General features: G+C 40.6%; 1 long non-coding RNA gene across 1 annotated transcript in view; it reads left to right on the top strand.

Annotated features, from left to right (window-relative positions):
* Nucleotides 1-7172: 7172 nt before the first annotated feature.
* The window catches only part of LOC140252315 (uncharacterized), a 52841-nt gene continuing 51954 nt past the window's right edge, over nucleotides 7173-8059 (top strand). Inside the window, exon 1 of the long non-coding RNA XR_011903604.1 lies at nucleotides 7173-7216. This is a non-coding gene — a long non-coding RNA (uncharacterized lncRNA). The remainder of the gene's footprint in view (nucleotides 7217-8059) is intronic.

Below are 8059 nucleotides of genomic sequence, written 5' to 3'. Positions count from 1 at the left end.
ACAGAGCTGGGCATCTTCTGCTGACAGAATTCTGCCTCCTCCACAGAGCAGACTGAATGGTAGGCCTTTATATTTACTACAGAAGTGTGGCTCTAACTTTGTGTAGGTCATTAACAGAGTGCCATCTACCGGCACATGGTGCCTTTGTTGTCTGCATCCATAGGACACACCGAGTGCTGTAGCTCACGTGAAATGGCTTCTAGGTGAGCCTTGAGTGAAAGGTGCCCGTCTAACTGTAACTCTTCAGCAGGTCGGTGCTTCTTTTCCATGACAGTCCCAGCGTATTTTCCATGGCAGAGCTCATGGGCTGCACCTTTCTTCTGCTACTTAAATGGATCTCTGGGTTTCCTGGAGAAACTATGTATGACATTGAAGCAACCTGCTTAAGTGTTGTGGTATCTCACAGAAGGGTGTATATACCAGGCTTCTGCCAAAGGTATGCTGTTACTCTTCTGCATATCCTCAGGTAAGCTCTCTTGGGTCTTTAAATACCTGAGTAGAGAAGACAGGAAATTCAGTTGCAGATCCAAAGAAATGCAAATCAGGAGAGTTGAGGCTTTTTTGTTGTTTGTTTGTTTAATTAATTTTATAAACATATTTGATTAAACCAGAGCCATATCAATGTAATCAGCACCGGGAAGTTCTTCTTTTTTATTATTGTTGTTATTATTATTAAATTCAGCTTACTTCCTACTGCTCAGCTTTGTTTTTCATGCAGAGCAGATTTCTATGCAGTTTGGTAGGACGGGAAGGGTTGCCCTGCTTGTATAAAAGGCAGTCACTAACAGTTCTAGCACTTGGAAAAGGCAAGGTATGATTTCAGGGATTTGTCACCCAGAATTGCAGTATAAGGTGGCTGCATTTCTTTTTGTTCAGAAGGGAAGGGGAGGTAACTTGCATTTACTGTTGTCAAAGTCCTCTGACAGAACCCTGTGAGGAAAATTTCTCCTGCTGGTTTCCTTGATTAGGAGAAAGTAGATTTTCTGCCTTGCAAAAATGTTTGACATTTAAAAGCATGTATGAAAAAGTCCACTGTGCGGTAAGATAAAAACTAGAGCTTTAGCACGTTCTTCACCAAGAATAACAAGCACTGGAATAGACGGGGGGATTTGTCTAGCTGATGAAAGCCCTGGGTTCAAGCTATAATGAGAAGAAGGAGCTTGAACTCAAGCCTGGGCAGATGCCCAAACCACGTGTTGTTCCTAAGGTAGGTTGCCGTCCCTTCTGTCCATCCATGCTTGAATACCATTTTGACAGCAGCTCTCCACACAGAAGAATTTTACATTTTGCTGCTAGGGAGATGTATTTCCTAAAAGACTCACATATGTCTTGAACACACACTTTATTTAAACATACAAAATATTGAAATAAGAAGCTGCTCACAGAACAATTGCGTTATCATAAAACACACCCTGCTAAGAACATGATTTCTGTTTCCATTTTATGTGAGGCAGTGCTCCTCATTATTCTCTCTGCACACCGAGCTTCATCTAAATCAAATTGAACTGAAAAGGACAATAGTGCCATTGATTTCTAGTACTAAAAATAATGCATAATAACCTCACTGTACTGTCAAATCTGTTCAGTGAATGAAATTGCTATCACAGAAGATGTATCATTATTCATCAACTTTATTATCCTTACCAAGCAGGCTGGTATCTTCATCTAGGTCATTTCTATGGAATTTGTCTTGATCAAGAAATGGCAACATGATCTGTATTTCCCAGTTGTCTGTGTGTATCCAAGAGGTGTCCCGACATCTTCATTCACTTGATGAGAGCAGGGACATGCCTCCTGCTGAATGTGTAACTGCGGCTTTTAGGAATGGAAATTTGTAGTTGAGTTGAGAGTAGCACTAGGTGAGGGCATGCACTCGTTTCTTTGAATGTTTTAAATCTATCGGCAACAGTGCCAGGAGCAAAGTTTCCTGATTTAAAAATTACACAAGAAGATGATCTAAACCGCAAGTGATTTGCTATATTCTACCAACTAAGTTATGAGCTTTTTTTCTTCTTTCTGTTGTTTTTTTTAATTAATGCTGCAGAAGTAGTCCTATGGTACAGGGTACCAAGAGATTTATGTCTGGGGAGAGGGGAGTTACAGTTGTATTGGAGGTTCAGCTGCCATCGTCTGTCATGGGTTCACAGATGGCATCCTTCTTTGAAACGTGCTATGACGTGATCTGATGTATGTTGCTAGTGATGATTATTTTTGTATTATAACTAGCTAGTTCTGAAGGGGCTTTAAGGCAGTTTTGGTCGGAGCCCATAAGACTTAAGCAGTTCACAGCAGCAGTAACACAAAAATTGTGACAGTGGTGCAGAAGGGAAGTGCTGGTAGGCTCAGGCTAGGTTCTGGTCAAAGAGAACCACAAGTAAGTACTAACACCAACAGCAGATTTTATTTGATTTCATTTTTACTTCTTGCATGTCTTCTCCTCCCACATATACTCTTGGCTTTTTTTTTTTTTTTTTTTTTTTTTTTTTTTTTTTTTCCCCACTCTCTTTTTCTGAACAACTGAGCTGTTAGAATTTGGAGACATTTTCTCTCTGTGCATGTGTAAAGTGTCAAGCATTCACTATGAAGAGTACCATATCGTAAGTGCCACTACAGGCTGTGTTGCCACTTCCAGCTGAGATCCAATAGCGCTGTCCTCCTGCTTCATTTGATTTGTTGATGTCTGCATATGCAATTCCAGAGACTGGTAGGTACCTACTGCAGAAGAACAGAGGTGCCACGACTGGGACGCGTTTACCTGTTTTCCACATATGACTGCTAATGGGAAATGCTGGCACTCATTTATTCACATGGTCATCTCAAAGTACCTTGTAAATTCATGCTGCAAGATTGAAGGGGAGCATTTAAACAGGAGGGGGAAGGACTGTTAACATAGGTTGATAGTGGTAGAAGGGGGAATGGTTTTAAACTAAGACAGGGGAGATTAAGGTTAGATATTTGGAGGAAGTTTTTCACACTGAGGGTGGTGACACACTGAAACAGGTTGCCCAGAGAGGCTGTGGATGTCCCATCTCTGGAGGCATTGAGGCCAGGCTGAATGTGGCTCTGGGCAGCCTGGTCCAGTGGCTGGCAACCCTGCACATAGCAGGGGGTTGATGATCTTTGGGGTCCTTTTCAACCCAAGCCATTCTGTAATTCAGTGTGTGGGTGTTAGCTGCATCCAGCCTGCAAACTTTAAGCACACTGGAGAAATTTACACCATGTTGAAGCTCTGTTTCTGTGTGTAAGCATCTGAAGATGCAGAATAACGCTATTCCTTTTGTGTGAGTGATGCCCTACGGCTTTCCTGCTATACCTCATATTTCTGCTCTCTACCTCTAAGTATCTGCATGGTCCTGCTGAAATGGGGCTTTTCTAATAACATCACCCATTTCATTTACGCTCTTCTTGTCAGGCCTTCCTTTTCTCCATCCCCCTTGCACTTCATTGGGGAGGAAGAGCTTATTAGTGGGAGGAACTACAATAACCCACAGTGTGTGTGGTAAAGCTTAGCTGGTGACAGTGATGGGACTGGGGACCAGGGACCAAAAGATTTGCCAGTAGAGACAGTGAAAAATCCACCAACTTAGCAAGGCCTTTTGAAGCAGTGAAACTCTCTTGAATAGCACTGCAAAAAGGATAGGAGCTCTTGGGAAGACAGCAGATCTTTAGCTAAATGAAAGGTCTGGTTGGCACACAGCCCATTTAGAGCAGCACTCTCTAACAAAAAAATTTCTTTAGCTCTTGTGGCATGGAGTAATTCAGCACTGAGCTGGCAGTTTGCTTTGCGGGACCTATGTGACACCTGCTGTGGAAACGTGCTTCACACAGCAAGGCTATTAATAACCCAGCTCTTGTGAGCTCTTGGCCACAGTCTGAGGCCATATTTTTCTAATAACCCTAAAATATGTTTTGTTTTAATGTGATTGTGGATATTAGGTTGAACCTTTCCCACTGTCAGGGATTTCTGAAACCTTAATTGCTTTTCCAGCTTAATTGCCCCTGGAATGAGCTCGGGAATTAGCCTTTTGCTAATGGGGAAATATTTGAGAGCTGTTATGGCTCTGGAAGTATTATTTTTAGACCTAAATTAAGGTGGAGAAATGAGATGCAGATAGCAATCAAGGTTTCACTGTATATACTCTAGAATACACTAGGAATTACAGCATTAAATGGAGCCTTGAATGAGTCCAAGAAACTGTTCAAAATAGGTATTCTTGAGGTGAAAAGCCCAGCACATTCTCTGTACTACATGCAGTCTTAATGTTGTTGATGCTCATTTGAATGCAAAGGTCTTACTGATAGGTGTCATTCCACTAATAAATTAATGGGTTTTATAAGTTAAAAGAACTGGCTTTATTAGAATCATATGGGAAGATTTTAAGATTTGCATTTTTCTCCCATCTTAAACAAAAATTAAGAAATTGAATAATGACCTAATTGGTTTTAGCAGCTGCTCTGCCAGCATGTGGAAAATTCATGCAGTATGCCTTGTCACCAGGAGACCTTAACCATTTTTGAGCACTTTCAAGCTCTAGGAAGCAATACAGTAATATCTTGCAGTACTTCTGAGGCATATGCAAAATACAGGTTTCAGCAGACACAGCTTAAAGCACAGCAGTTGTGAGAGTGAAAACTTGCGCGTAGCAAATTAGCAGTTTTATTTTATACCCAAGTCATTACTCAAAGATGGAAAACGATGCTGGAAAAACACAGCATGTGATAAAAATGAACATTATTTTTATTCCTAGGAAGAAACTTTTGTGGAATGGTTATTAGTGTTGCAATTCTTATCACCTACTGGTTTGTTTAAAGGATGCTTCTCATTTCTGCTGGTCTCTTTGACAGGACAAACATTAAAACCACCCAAACAGATCCATCACTCAAAAAGGCTGAGGTTCAATCTAATCATTTCACTTGCTTAGGTCCCTTGATCATCTTTCTACCAAGACTTTTCAATTTGTGGGGCCTGTAAAAGCTAATATTTCAAGAACCTGTAGAAATGTAGCATATGGTTCTTTAATTAAAGGCTGTCAAAATGCATATGTGCAATGTGACCTAACTAAGATTGCGCTGGAGGAAAAAGACATTTTTAAAATGTGAATGTAAACAATTGTTTGCTTTGCTTTGGTGAAACAAATGGAAGAATTCCCACAAATCAGTCTCTAGTTCTTGCCTTGCTTGTCCCTCCACTGAATCCTTTTTTACCCATGAATGGGGCTTTTCCTTCTGGAGAACCCAGAAATCCTCCAAACGGTCTGGAGAAAGTATGAAAATATTCAGTTTAGAAATAGAGATGGGAGCATTAACTGGACAATTCTGGGCAACATGGGTGACCTTGGTGTCCTTCTCTCTGGAGAGAAAATAGGGAAAGGTTTGAAGGGACCCACTGTTTTATGGAGGAGATGCACTCTGAAGATGGTGTACAAGCTCAACAACACCTTGACTTTACCTGGAAATAGAAATATTCTGTCAAACTGGTTTTGCTTGTGAGAAAATCTGAGGGATTAGCCAACAAATGGAGTTGTTCATGCCTGACTGTGGGAAAGGCCATGGTTTGCATCACAACGTCTGTGAAAAAGCATGTTGGTCCAACTGATCCCTTCTTCAGGCATTTTCTCCATTTCAATAGGTAGTTTTGTGGCAGTGGCAGCCATTTGGCTAAGTAGGAACTTCCTGCAGTTATTCAGCCCTGCTTTACATGGGGCTGGGCAGAGCAGTCATGGGTCTGCTTTTCCTGTTCGCTGGGGTCAGCTATTACTGCTCCTTCTGCACAGCCAGTATTAACTGCTTCAGGCTCCATAATGAAATGCTGGTTGTACTGGCAGAGCTCAGCTTCATTCTCTAAAGGATAAGTAACAACATTCCTGGGAATACTGAGTGCTAAAGCATATCGGACTCTGACAGGGACAATCAGATTTGTATAATTTTCTGACAGACAGTGAAGCTTAAAGCTGTACAAACTGAAAATACGCTGTCAAACCAAGTTAATATTTTAGAATCCAAAGGTTTTAACAGGCAAGATGCTCAGACCTCTTCTCACAAAGATGCCTCTTTTTTTCTCCCATGTTTTCAGAAGTCTTTGGAAGTTGTGCTGCCATCAGTCAAGACACACATATTTAAATCTGATTCTTACTAAGAGTAATAAAAAGAGCATTATAATGAGGGACATGTTTGGACTATGCTATGATATTCAGGTTTCAGAATGTATGACAGAAGCAGCGATACTTCTCCTTTATTTGTAGTAGGAACAATAAATATGCTTTAAGCACATTAATGCAGAAGAGATGATATAAAGCACACTAATGCAGGAGAGATGATATAAAATGGCTTAAAAGCTGAAGCTGGGTCATGATTTTCCAGACAGTGCATTGCTGTAAAGGTGTCCAGAACTATTATGGCAGTTCCTTATTACAGTCTTTTTCTGTTCACCCTCAAATAATTTAGTAGTTGGTGTGATGTCTTAATCCTAAGGTTTAGCTAGTGCATGTTACAAGACCAGGAGGGACATGAAAGCCTGACCTCAGCCTGTTGTGAATAATTCTCACCTCCCTGTCTGTTTGCATCTTGTCAGGAGGGTGCATTACTTTTACTCTTGTTGGCTCTGTGTAGCAGGTAGCAAATTGTGATGGTGAAGTACATTTTTCAAAGATAAGACTGCTGAAAGTGAGATGAGGTTTGTGCTTGGGAACCCCTTTCAATATGTGGGTGCTGCTCTGTGTGCCATGATGTCATGCACTGGGTGATCTGACTGTGCCATAGAAATGACTGTGGACAGAAGCTCTAATATACGCCAGCATCTACAGAACTCTGGAATCCAAGCTGAAATGTTTTAAAGAAGTTTGGCTTTAAAATAGTCAGCATTTGACAAAAACAGCTTGTGAGATGATTTTTGTTACATCTCACAAAAGCAAAAGGATCTTTAGATGCAGTCTTAAAACTGCTGGTAACTGCTTCATAATTCGAAGAGTATCTAGATGGCTGAGTTTGTCACACAAGTGTTTGTATGGGAAACTGTTGATCACAGCCTGAACCTCTGATTAATCACTTGAGTCAGCTGGCGGAGCACAGGTGAAGGTAATTCAGCCGTGCTACCGGAGGGGGGGGAGCATGGCTCCACCTCTCTCAGATCTCATTTAAGGCCTGACTACCACTAAGGCAGGGTCTCTTTTTCTGGAGATTGCTCCTGCGTGGAGTTTACTGCAAACCTTCAACATTGGTGAGTACTTTCCATTTATCATAGTTTATCTTTCTATCACAATGATCTTTCATACAAAGCATCTGTTTAACCTCTGTTTACCTATTGACTGTATAATTGTATGGTTGTATTACTGTGCAGTATTAGAGCAGGATCACAATCAGCAGGCTTTTGGTACTCTGTTGTTGCAAGTTCAAGGGACATTCATACTTACCATTGGGTTTGTGTGTGGCATAGGATGAGAGCAAAAGCTCTATTAGGATGAAGAAGCAAATAATTAGTATGGTATTTAAAAACTAAAAGGCAAACAAACAAAAACAACTCAGAACTGTTGTGAGTAGCACAACTTGTGCTCCAACTATAATTCTGCAGCAAATTAAGCTATTTTAGGATCTTCTTGCTGGAGGTAGAGCTTAAATCTCATTTTCACTCTTGCTGTTATTAGAAAATAACTGTACCTGCTTTTTCTGTGTTCTCATCAATCTCCAGTGTAAGTATTTAACCTGGTATGATCCTTCAAATTTGTTCAGAGATGACAGACACTTTACCCTCTACAAACACACTCTACTGTCTTTTATAATGAAGTATTTCTGATACCTGAAAGCCTCCTTAATTATTTAATATCCTTCATTTACGTACTGAACTTCAGAAAAGAAATAATAAGCAGGAAATAAATAAAGGAGGTGGTACGAGGAGTACAGGAACAATGAGGAAGCACTAGATTGTTAGAAATGATTTGTTAAAAAACATTTTGTTTTCTGCAGTGGGTATTGCACATGAATAGTGCTAATTTCTCCTTCCACAAGGCACTCATCTTGAAGGTTTTATAGGTGCCTTCATGTAAGCTGTTGTATGCTGGGGTAG

This window comes from Excalfactoria chinensis, chromosome 4, assembly GCF_039878825.1.
Source record: "Excalfactoria chinensis isolate bCotChi1 chromosome 4, bCotChi1.hap2, whole genome shotgun sequence".
In the NCBI taxonomy this organism is placed as follows: domain Eukaryota; kingdom Metazoa; phylum Chordata; class Aves; order Galliformes; family Phasianidae; genus Excalfactoria; species Excalfactoria chinensis.
This window is presented reverse-complemented; position numbering and strand designations above follow the sequence as displayed.